We start from the raw sequence: 12,381 nt of genomic DNA, 5'->3' as shown, positions 1-12,381 counted from the left end.
GCATATTACATAAGCAGTTTGAATTTACAAGGAATTTCTACATGGTATGAGAGCATAAATAACACTAGAATAGGAGAATACGAGTTTTTCTTTGCAGGTGAAATCAAATTTGCAGGATCATTATTTAGAAGCCAGCGGGATGTCGTTCTATGGATTGAGAATTGAATATGCCCTTGAGGGTAGTTAAAAATATATTGCTTGGAAGGACAAGATGGAGGCATTGTTGGAAGACAACGGGCTGGAGGAATTCATAGACAAAGATATTCCTAAGCCTTCAACAACAGATGCTGAATATTTGGCAGAGTGGAAGAAATGTGTTGCAAAGGCGAGAAGGATCATACTAGAAGTAGTTCAAGATCATATTGTCTCGAACCTCCACGGGAAGGTACACCATATGCAATGTGGCAAGCCTTGATCGACTTGTTTCAGAATAACAATGACCACATGAAGCTGGCATTGAAGGATAAGCTTCAGAAGATCAAGATGGAGAAGGGAGACACAGTACCTAAGTGGGAGAATTTGTGGTCCAACTTGGGGCAAGAAGAGATAAGGCTAAGCACCAGAGATGGAACCTCATCCAAGCATGATGATGAGGAGAATTATGCCTTAGCTAGAAAGGCAAAGAAAGGGAAAGGAAATAAATTCCAATCCAAAGGAGATTCCAGTCAGGGCAGCAAGACGAAGGACTTGTCAAAGATTAAATGTTTTCATTGTCATGAGCTAGAACACTATGCCATGAATTTTCCGCACAAGAAGGCCGACAAGAAGCCCTTAGGAGGAGAGGTGGGTGAAGCTCTTGCTTCACAATTCGAGTTGGATTTCACACTCATTGCATGCATGGTGACGTCAGTGATGGATAGTTTGTAGTATATGGTGTTATGGCCTAAATCTACCTCAGGTTGAAAAAGGCAAGTCTAGAGTAACATCAAACCATGCTTAACCTGGTAGCTAACCCTACCAGGTCGGGAGAGGGCTCTCTCCTTGTCAATCTCAGGAAATATGGCAAATAATGCAAGAGATGACTGATGTAAATACTAATTTTAGGCTAGGTATATGCTCAGAGGAGTTTGATTGAATTTTATGGTTGTTTGTTGGATCAGATGTGGAAGGAAATTTTGGGTCCGGGGAATGAACTCAGTTTTGCAGAGGTTTCTGTGGGGCGAGGTAGGCAAGTGTTTTAGTACTTAGAATTAGGTGTAATGGAGAGTCTTAAGACTGGTGAGGAGTTGGAGAGGGCATGAAGGTGTCATGAGTCCTCTTCAAATAGTAGAAAACATGTAAAGCTAAATAAACCCTAAGGCAAAGCACTGAAACATCAATGAATTCCACCTTTAAACTTGATTCATTTAGTTAAGCAGAAAAGAGAGAGATAATGGCACACATAAACATATGATAACTTGAATCACAGAGGAAAAAACAATACTAATTCACCTTGCCACAAGAATCCCACAAAATGCTACAAACCCTGGTCTATTTCCTTGCCAAACTGCAAAAGTGATGTACAATAGTGCTCAAAGCATCCACAAGAGTCCAACCTTGACAAATGACTAAGAAAGTACAAGATGTAGGCGTCAAACCACCTATGCTAGCCATCAGGGGTCGAATCCATGAGTCAAGGAGTTGTTTCAACAAGATCTAAACTAGAAACTGAAAAATAGGCAGTGGAACAGCTTGCCTCTAAAACTATGGAAACTAATTCATTCAGTTCTAAACCACCTAAAACTGATGTATCTACCTCCTTGAGTCAATTTTTATCATTTTTACATCATAGTACATCAATTTACATCATATTACATCATCAATTTGACCATAAGAGAGAAAAAGTCAAACTAGAAGAAAACTAGGCGAAATTCTGAGCAAACAGGCAAAATTGGCAATTTTTCATCCTGTGTTTAGCGTCGTTTTTTCTGCACGTAGCACGTTTTCCAAGCCACTTTTGGAAGGCTTCCCGAAGTTCAAATCAGGTGTATGATAGCTTGTTGGAAAGCCTGACAAGTCTAATTTCTGGAACAACTTGAATTTTTTTATTTGGAGTCCATTTGCCCCTCCAAAAATGAAATCTCCCAAGACTGCTTCCTGTGTGGCCAAAAAGTGACAGAGAGGGCATTTTTTGGGTGTTTTTGGCCCTTTTGGAGGTCCAAAACTTGTCAAAATTTCCTAGCCATTTCTGAGAATGCATAACTTTTCATGATGAATCCAAAAATGCAAATTTTTCTACAAATGGAGGTCCCCATCAAAAGCGTAGCGCCGGTGGTGCTATGCACCTGCCGGAAAAACCTGTTTTTTACCTGAAAAATTCAAAAATGCCAAACATTTCACCAAATTTCTTGAAATTTGGCATGAGTGATCTGTGTTAGGTGCTATGCTGGGTCAATGAAGCTTCAGCCAAGATCTTGAGCTTATCTTTCTCTTTCTTGCTCCTCAAAGTTCTCCTTAACTTGGCTTTTAGGCTTCTTATCCTTGTTTTACAAATTTTGTTCCGGGCCAAATAGTGATAAGCCATGTGGCGCAACATCTTCTTCTCCTTGTTGGCTTTCTCAAGCAATTTCTCCAAGTGAATGTTTACCCTCTCTAGCCATGATTCCTGGTCAGCCTCAATTTCTTGCTCAAGAGGTGTCAATTTGACTTTCCTTCTTTTTGTTGCTTGCCTGTTTTCCCTTATGGTTTGCAGCTCCATGATTGTTTGTTTATCCTCCAATTGCTTGTTCTGTTGCTCAAGGTAGTTAATGATCCACTTAGCCCTCTCAAGGTTAAGTGATAAGGCATGGATGTCAGCTTCTTTCTCTCTAATGACCTCCTTGAGTCTTGAGTTTTGGGAGATCAAATCAGTATCCTCCTCCTGAATCAAAACAAAATCTCTATCCTGACCTTCAGAAGGCCCTTCATCAAGCAATGGTTGCTTTCCTTTATCCTGTACCTGTACTACTAAAGAAGAAGGCAAAGCCCCTTTCACCCCAGGTGAAGATAGCATTTTCCTGTGGTCTGGTGAAGGAAACGAGACCCCTTCCACCCCAGGTGGAGATAATACTCATTTGGCAGCTGCAAATAGTCTCCTTGTGCCTTTTGCATAAGTGACAAATACTGGCACACCTGTAGTTTGAGTCTCATGAACCTTTGGCTGATTTGAAGGCCCTCCTTCCTCTTGAAACACTGATGGGGTCACCTAAGGGCTTTTGAAAACCTCATGTGAAATGAAGGTATCCCATGAAATATTCAGCAAGCTCAGTTGATGCAAAACAACAATCTTGATCAATGAAAAATGGTAAATGCTACTGAACCGCTGAGGAAGAGGTTTCCTTTGCAAAAATGTAACCATATTCTCAATATTTCTGCATATGAAATAAGGGAGGTTCATCATCCTCACTCTTGTAAAGTGCATCAACAATCTAATATGATAAGTATACAAACGAGAAAACCTCCCTTCACAGGTGAAATACTTGATAATGAGTTTCATGAGTGGAGCATAAGTGTCTTGTAGGTATCTGAAAGAAAAGACCCTATTGATTTGCCTTTGATAACTAGCCTTGATGTAAGGCTCATAATGCTCTTGGCCTACATGTTGTCCTTTATTTCACTGTTCTCCCACATTAGGAATGCTTGTTGCTGCTGCAATAGTTTTAGGTGTAAAATTGAAAGATACACCAGCTAGGTTCACCTGGCCATTGTGAAGATGAAGAACAAATAACCTAGCAAGTTCATGGTGATATTTCACCCTCTCCACCATCTCACAAAACTGGTAACAAGACTGATGTTTAAAACATGTTACTGCAAGAGGGAAAGCTAGTAACTCTGTGAGAGTGGTGGGCTCCTCCTGGTTGTGTTTTCATCCCTTATGTGGTTTTCTTGGTGCATGAACCTCTTGGGAAGAATCACTGACAGTTTCATCATCCCTCTCATATGTTGAATCTATTTCCATACTTGCAAATGTGGAGTGAAGAATGATGAGTATGAAGAGATTTTCTCAAGTATAGGGTGATTGCTGTTTTTCTTTTGGGGATAAAAGGATTGACTGATAGTAGGACTGTGAATGAGGGTTTTGATAATGGCAGTAGAGGTTTAGGGAATGATAGGGTTTGGGAAATGAGAATTAGGTTTTAAGGAATGGATAAGGTTAATGTTTAGGAATTATGTATAGGGTTTAGGGTTTGGTGGTAGGGGGTAAGGTGAGTGTCAATGGGAGAGGGAAAGAGAAAGAGATTTAGGGAAACTTAGTGCAGGGGGATGGGATATAGGAAAATAATCACAAGGGAGTGAAAATAGCAAAAACAATAAAAACCCTAAACAATTTTGGCAAGACAACTTTGAGAGCAGCTAGGGTTTCATTTTTCAACATTCAAACCACCATCATAGATGAAACAATCCATTGCTAGGGCAGATGAGAAGGTGTAATTATTGTTTGAGACGTTCTTTACAAATTTGGAGGCTTGAGTAATTAATACAATGCATTTTGGAGCTCATCGAACAGATGCGCCACACCAACGCCCAAGTGCGTAGCGCACTTTCTGTGTGTAGTGCACTTTCTATGCGTAGCGCACTTTTTGTGCATAGCGCCTATTTAATTTGCAGTTCAAAACCTGCGCCCAGTGCGTAGCACCAGGCAGGTGCGTCGCGCCAGTGCCTAGGTGCGTCGCACTGGCGAAAACTTGAAATTTTGCTCTAAATTTCCCTCTTTCTCCTCACAATGCGATTTTCTCCCTTGCTCTCTCTCACTTGCACAAAATGAAGTCTTCCAACACCAATGATAACTTCATATCCACCTTGACTTTAATTTTTCATTTAGAAACCCACTTTCCTAAAGTTTCTTTCACTTTGCTTTAAAAAACCCTGTTTTTTGCAGTTTGGCTCTTTTTTATCATTTGATGAACTGATTTTTGGATATCTTTGTTTCTTTGCAGTGGCTGGAGTGTTGGAGTTGGCAAGGTGACCAAGGGCTGTAGTTGAAGCTTTATTACATATGAAAACATTAAAATTACATAAAATTTGTACATGAAATAGAAAAACTCTATTTTCACCTCAAAACAGAGTTTTGAGGTAAAAACCCTTTATGAAACAAATCCTTAGTGAAATTTGTAATTTTATGAACTTATTAGACATCCTCATGTAGCTGCTAACCTCTTATTGAGTTTCTGAAGACCATGGTGGCAAACCCTAGACCTAATGAGACCAAAAAACCCTAAAATGACTTTTGCAAATGGAATGAAATAAAAATAACAACAAATGACCTGTACATGTGAAAATAGGCCAGGAGATGAATGGCATGAGGGAAATTGACAAAGAACCACTACCATCAGTTGATCCATGATCTAATGGAATGCCGCTAATCAGTGAGACACCTAATATGCATGAAAAAAGAGAAATTTGATCACTAATGGAGGGATGAAGATACCGACACTAACATATGGATAGTGGAGCCTCATTCCATATGAATGACAACAAATAAATTTTCAATGACTTGGAGGTGAAGGACCTCCAGATGCACATCGAGATGGGAGATGATGGAAGGTATAGCACAACCGACATTGATACTGTTAGTTTTCAGAGGGAGTCTGGTTCTCCTCTCACATTAAAATATGTCATGTATGTTCTGGGTTTGAAGAAGAATTTAGTTTTAGTTGTTATGTTGGAGGACCATGGCTACGATGTGATATTTAGCAAAGGAAAGGATTTCCTTCATCATGTAGCCAAAGGACAAGTGAAGCGGATCAAGGTTCGGGTGAAGAACCTCTACAAATTGGATGTACAATATTTGCAACATTGATCACAAAAGAAAAGAAGGTTCAGAGCTGAGACATTGGTGAATTATGGCATAGAATTTTGGGCCACTTGTACTACAAAGCTTTGAAGATCACGCAACACATTTCTACAGGAATTCCCAAGGGTGCACTATAGAAGAGAGATACATGCAAAGGGTGTACATTAGGGAAGTACACCAAAGCCACATTTCATGATAAGGACAATTGAGCATAAGCAATCCTTGAAAGAGTTCACTCAGATGTGTGTGGACCATTCTCGAAAGCCTCCATAACCAAGCACAAGTATTATGTAATATTTGTAGATGATTTCTTATGTAAGTGATGGATTTTCTTCATGCAGAAGAAAGATCAGACATTCTCTAAATTTTGTGAATTTAAAGCACTTGTTGAGAAAGACACTGACAAGAAAGTGAAGGCTCTTAGGAGTGATAACGGTGGAGAATATGTGTCAAATGAATTCACTAACTTCTGTGTATCAGAAGGCATTCGATGAGAGTTAATAACACCCCATAACCCACAATAGAATGGGGTGGATTAAAGGAAGAACATAAGTATTATGGGAGTTGCACGAGTGATGTTACATGATCAGAGCCTACCATTGCACTTATGGGATGAAGCATGCAACACAACTGTATATGTGCATAACAAGAGTCCTAATCAAATTCTCAGGATGAGTACACCAGAAGAAGCTCTTTCAGGGAAGAAACCATATGTGTCACACTTCAGGATCTTTGGTTCATCATTTTGTTGTCATGTTACCAAGGATGCAAGGAAAAATCTAGAGCCAACAACTGAGTTGGAAATATTTGTGAGATACAATGATACACCTCACAACTATTAGGTGTACCTTCCATCTCATAAGATGACAGTTGCTCATAGATATGTGAAGTTTGATGAAGAGAAGGCCATGAGATGTTCCCTTGATAGGGAGCTTCAAATACATGCAGATGAGGAGATTTTTGCTATTTCCGAGATGGCAATGAGTAAGATGTACTATTATTTATTGATAACATCTTATATTTTGTCCAAGCGAGGTTAGAGGTATCCACCCTATTAGGCACAATGCCTTCCGCCGTGGGTTATCAGCCAAATCTTAGCATGAAAATGGGTTCTTTGAAAGAGAGAATTACTTCCACAAAACATTCTTATTTATCAATTTGTTGTCATGTTCATTTACTAGCAGCCACATGTAGAGGAGGAGAGAGTGGAAGCACCCACTCATGCATAGACTTCCATAGATGGAAGGAAGATCATGAGAGAAACTGATAGATTGATGCATGATGCTAGAGAGAATGTGGGAGCACCCATATGACAACGCATGCAAAGGAGGTCACTACATCGGTACAATGGCTACATGGCTTTGATGAGAAGCAGTGTAGATATTGAGCCATCCTCATTCGAGGAATCAGTGCAAAAACTAGCATGGGTTGATGCCATGGTAGAGGAGTATGACTCCATTATCAAAAACAATGTTTGGGAAGTGGTCCCAAGACTAGAAGACAAGTTAGTGGTGAGTTCCAAATGGATTTACAAGGTAAATCAAGAAACAAATGGGAGTGTAAAGAAATAAAAGGCCATATTTGTGGCCAGAGGTTTCTCTCAAGTGGAGGGAATTGATTACGAGGAGACCTTTTCTCCAGTATCAAGGTACTCTTCAATCTGATCTATTATTGCACTTTTAGCGTAGATGGAATGGAATATACATCAGATGGATGTGAATACAAAATTCCTCAATGGAGTGATTGAGGAAGAGGTGTACATAGAGAACCTAGAAAAATTTGAGACCTTCAACAGAGAGTCGCATGTGCGCAGACTCAAGCGAGCGTTGTATGGATTGGAACAAGCACCCTGTGTTTGGCGCACTAGGATCGACAACTAAAGTTCACCAGATTGGGCTTCACCAAAAGTGAAGCAGACGAAAACCTTTACCATATTGTCGTTGAAGGTAAATTATTGATTATAGTATTATATTTTGATGATTTAATTCGAACAGGTGATGAGAAGTTGGTCAAATCATGTAGAGAAGATCTTGCAAGAGAATTTGAGATGAAGGACCTCGAGCTCATGCATTATTTCCTTGGTATGGAAGTATGGAAAGGAGATGAGGAACTGTTTGTCTCTCAGGGAAAGTATGCCAATGAGATATTAAAGAAGTTCCACATGGAGAGAAACAAACCCATGGAGACTTCTCTAGTAGGGAATTGGAGGAAGGAATATGCTACTTCAAGTGAAGTAGTGGAGGCTACTATTCACAGGAAGCTTGTGGGTTCACTTATGTATTTGGTGAACACATGACCAAACATATGTTTTTCTGTTAAATATCTTAGTCAATCAATGGTTAATCCAACCAAACTCTATTGGAAGGAAGCTAAACATGTGTTGAGATACCTCAGAGGCACCACTCAGTTCCGTATTTGGTACTATTGTAGTGACTGCAACACCCTCCAAAATTGTGGCCTGCATCTAAATTTCAGAGCCTTCCTCGGTTTTTCCCCTTGATGGTTGCAAACACTTGGGCTCATCCCATGAGCTCTTGTCGAGTATTTACACCCCTTTTTCTTGATTGACCATCAGTCATATTTTGGCATGTTGATTGCTATGTCATGATTGCAAGTTTGTTCTAGCGATTTTGAAGGTTTGTCCTTGTCTGCATGAGTTGTTTTTGCTCTGTTAACATCGGTTGTACAAACACACAAAGTTGAAAACACTATCATGCAAGTGTCGTCACGGTCTTTCGAAGATCTATCTCAAGTGTCACACTTGTCGCTCTTAACCTTTGAGTCAATCTCATTGAGTACATGTTTGTCTTGTTGGTATGAGGTGTCTTATCATCGAGTCATGATAAGTGTGTGACCACAATGTCATGTATGCACAATTTCACTTGCTTTCACACTTAGTCATCTTTCCTAAAAACATATCGATCAGGCAACCCTCCTTCAAACAGACCCCGATCTTAGTGACCCTTCTCTGTTGCCCATAACTGCACAGAGCTTGAGGTTGTCCTCCAGGGAAGCCTACACTGCGCAAACCTGGAAGTGAGCCAACCCACTGTCTCCCAGAACTGCGTAGAAGCTATCCTCAAGTCTGATCCACTATGTGCTTCTCGCAAGATCATCAATCTAGCCTCCCTCTGGTCTTCCGAAAAACCTGAGTTGTACTTTCACCCAGGGCTACACTGCTCCCCAAATCCACGCAGAAGTTGCCCATATCCCTACCTTGCACTATCTGCATAAATTACGCAGAGCTTGTGAGTCAGGCCTCTGCTACTTGTCACTGCACTGTTCCTGAGAATTGTGCATATTTGACTGACAAGCCCCTCACTAGCTTGCTCTACTCTCCCCATGAAAATTCCACAGTTTTGACTGGAAACCTCTTTGTCTCCCCGCTCTGCACTCATCCCAAAAACTGTGTAGAATTGACTACCTGACACTATCTCTTAGAAATGTGCATTTCTAACCAGCAGCTCCCCGTAGCCTGATCCAACCTTTCTCTTGAAAACTGCACAGAAATGTTTGCCAGTGCCTCTTGCTATGCACTCTGCCTTGCTAGGAGAAACTGCACAGATCACCAGCTAGACCCCGGATGACCTGCCCAGTCCTCACCTTAAAAAATCTACAGAATTTCCTAACAGTTCCCCGACACCCTGCCATGTCTTCCTCCCACAAACTGTGCAATTATGCCTCCTAGCTAGGTTCTACCTCACAAATATCATTGTTTTCCCAGATTGCGTAAATATGCCTCCTAGTGATATCTGCACAGTTTTTCACGATAGTGCTCCGGAGCCTCGCATCCCGGCCTCAGCTATGCTCTGCGCAGTTTTAGTGCCTTCTCCCTCTCCCGGTCACCTGCACCGAAACGGAAAACAATGCATCATGTTAGACTAGGATATTTTTGTATTTGATGTCGTCTCGTCATGAGTGTTTGCAGGAACATGTACATTGATGAAACATGGCTCGACAACGAACAAGATGGAGAAGGAGCGCATGCTAGAAGACTTGCTCGCAGTTGAACGAATGTACAAAGTACATCAAGTAGTGAGCGAAAGGGACACATACACATGCACCATCAAGCAAAGACCAAGATCATCGAAGACCCCATGCACTTTTCCATGCAAAGGTGAAGACATGTTACACGAGAGCACACCTATCACTCAATAGCACAACAGCTCAACATAGACACAACAGTCAGCCAGTACATATCAGCAGTGTCATGTCGAGTTGTGTCATGAGTTTTCTTGGCCACATCACTACTATGGGCCATACTTGTTGCAATCAAATGTAATGTAATATGAAAGTCCAAGAGATGCACATATGAAGTTGAAGAGTCACGTCAGTTGAAAATTCATAGGAAGTCAAACGGTCATGAAGGAAGTCGAAGAGTCACAAGGGTCAATTACCCCCCCTTGGTTATATATACCCCCTCATTATATGAAAAAGGGATTTTCACCTTGGCTCCTGCCACATAGCCTTGAGAGTCTATGGTTTGTTCTTGGAGGAGTGAGAAGTGGCCCCAATGTCCCACTACTAGGGTTAGTGATGTATGGTGTACAGATGTGTCTTGGAACTTTTTCTTAATTCTAAAGCTTGTCTTAGGCCAACACATTTTCACGCATGTTTTGTATCTGTTTGTAAGACTATTCTTTAAAAGTTTTTAATGCATGTTTACTTAACCTGTACTAAGATAGTTGAACTACTTCAGTCATTTTGGTACTTACATTGTTGAAGATGTGTTGTATTGTTTATCACTACTATCTCGCTCGTGTGGACTACTCCATCGGACACTAGATAGACCATTCTTATGTTTTCTTATTTTTAATGACTGTCACCCCTGTGTGGACTACTCCACTAGATGGTGTACATGTTTTCGCTTGAACTTTGGTTTTCATGATTGTCGCATCCACTATGGACTATTCCGCTGGATGCTAGACAGACCCTTATTGTTCTTCGCTTGTGTTTCTTCCTGGGTTGGGACTATTCCCTCTCATCAAGAGGCTCACTTCTTTTTCCCCTTTGACAGTAAGAGAACCTAGACACAAATTTACATTACGCACTCACTAGGCATACTCAGCTCACTTTCTTGAAGTTACAAGAATAACACTCTCATGTGCTTAACAAAAAGAGCTAAGGCAAATCTCTAAGATAATGGAAATTGGGCCATCGTATATGATGGGACTTCTACACCAAATGGTGTGAGGTCTAGTTGGAACTTCTATCGAGGAGATCATATGAATGTTGGCAGGTCCAACACCATCAACATTTCTGGTGCTAGAGACAGGGCCGCCAATAGTTTATGGCTGAATGCCCTCTCAAACCCATGTATCCATCATCTGGTCAAGGCAATAACACAAACTCCCTCTCTCCCACATGAAACTCTGAAGTTGGTTACTCCTCACCTCCCAGACCTGAACAAGAAATTCCATATCACCACCTTCGTGTTGTTTGTCCCATCACTCGTCAGTTTGCTAAAGTTGTTGGACTGATCCCAGGACTAAACAATCTTCCCTCTTCGTAGAGGAAGCAAAAAACTACACCCACAAGAGTAGTAGTTTCGTATGTTGAAGAAGCAATCCTCGCCACTCTTGAAGAGCTAGCAAAAGCTGTTGAGAATGAACAGGAACCTCCTGTTTTCCTAAAAGGAGCAAAATTTAACAACATACTCTTGGGATCAGGTTTTGGTGGAGGTAGCGGAGGAGGCAGAGGCGGAGACGAAACAACAGATTCAGAGGTTGAACGTCTAATTCAAAAGAAGAGGAGGAGTACGAAGAAGAGGACAATATGGCTGATCAAAATCTGGAATGGATGACATAAGGCCCATTGGAACTCCAAGGTGTCTTGCACAAGATGCCAAGACACGCAAAGAAGATATTAACGAAGTATGACCCTGATAGAGCAGTGAAGGCAAAAGACCATCTAGACACGTTCTACCTACATCTGCAGATACTCGAGGTACGTTATGACGATTTTGCATGTAGATTGTTTCCATGTACCTTGGATGGAAGAGTAGTTGTATGGTACCATAGCCTTTCTGTCAACTCCATTCAAAACTGGGGGATTTTTAAGAGAATTTTCTTTGAGAAATTTGTTGATGATAAAACCCCCACCATGTTGTTGAAAGAATGTGGTAGTATTAAGATGGAGCAAAAAGAAAAACTGAAGGATTTTAACCAGAGGTTTAACTGTATTTTGAAAAAGTTCACTACACACACTAAACCTCATGACTCCATCACAATAGGCTACTATAGGTCCGCACTACCGAACAAAATTGCGCAGTTCATCAAGCAAGCTGCGAAACCAACACTTTCAGAAAATTTCCAAGAAGCAATTGATGTGGAGAAAGACCTGCATGTGATTGGAGTCATTGTAGATGATGAACCAACTAAGGACTCCAAAGACACATGCAGGAGGTCTCAAACTATTGTGAGTAAGGTAAAGGAAAAAGAAACAAGTGAAATTGAGACCCTTACTCATCTCCTCAAGTCCTTGACAACCGAAGTAGTAGAACTCAAGAAACGGATGACCGAGATAGTAGTGAGCAATAGACCTCCCAGTTTTGTGCAAAGAAAGAATGCGACATCAGGTAGCAGCAATGGTCACCCGGCTAAATCTGCACAGAGCTCCAATGTTGTGTT

This window comes from Pinus tabuliformis, chromosome 6, assembly GCF_031772625.1.
Source record: "Pinus tabuliformis cultivar Carrire ecotype Pingquan chromosome 6, CPIR1, whole genome shotgun sequence".
Classification (NCBI taxonomy): domain Eukaryota; kingdom Viridiplantae; phylum Streptophyta; class Pinopsida; order Pinales; family Pinaceae; genus Pinus; species Pinus tabuliformis.
This window is presented reverse-complemented; position numbering follows the sequence as displayed.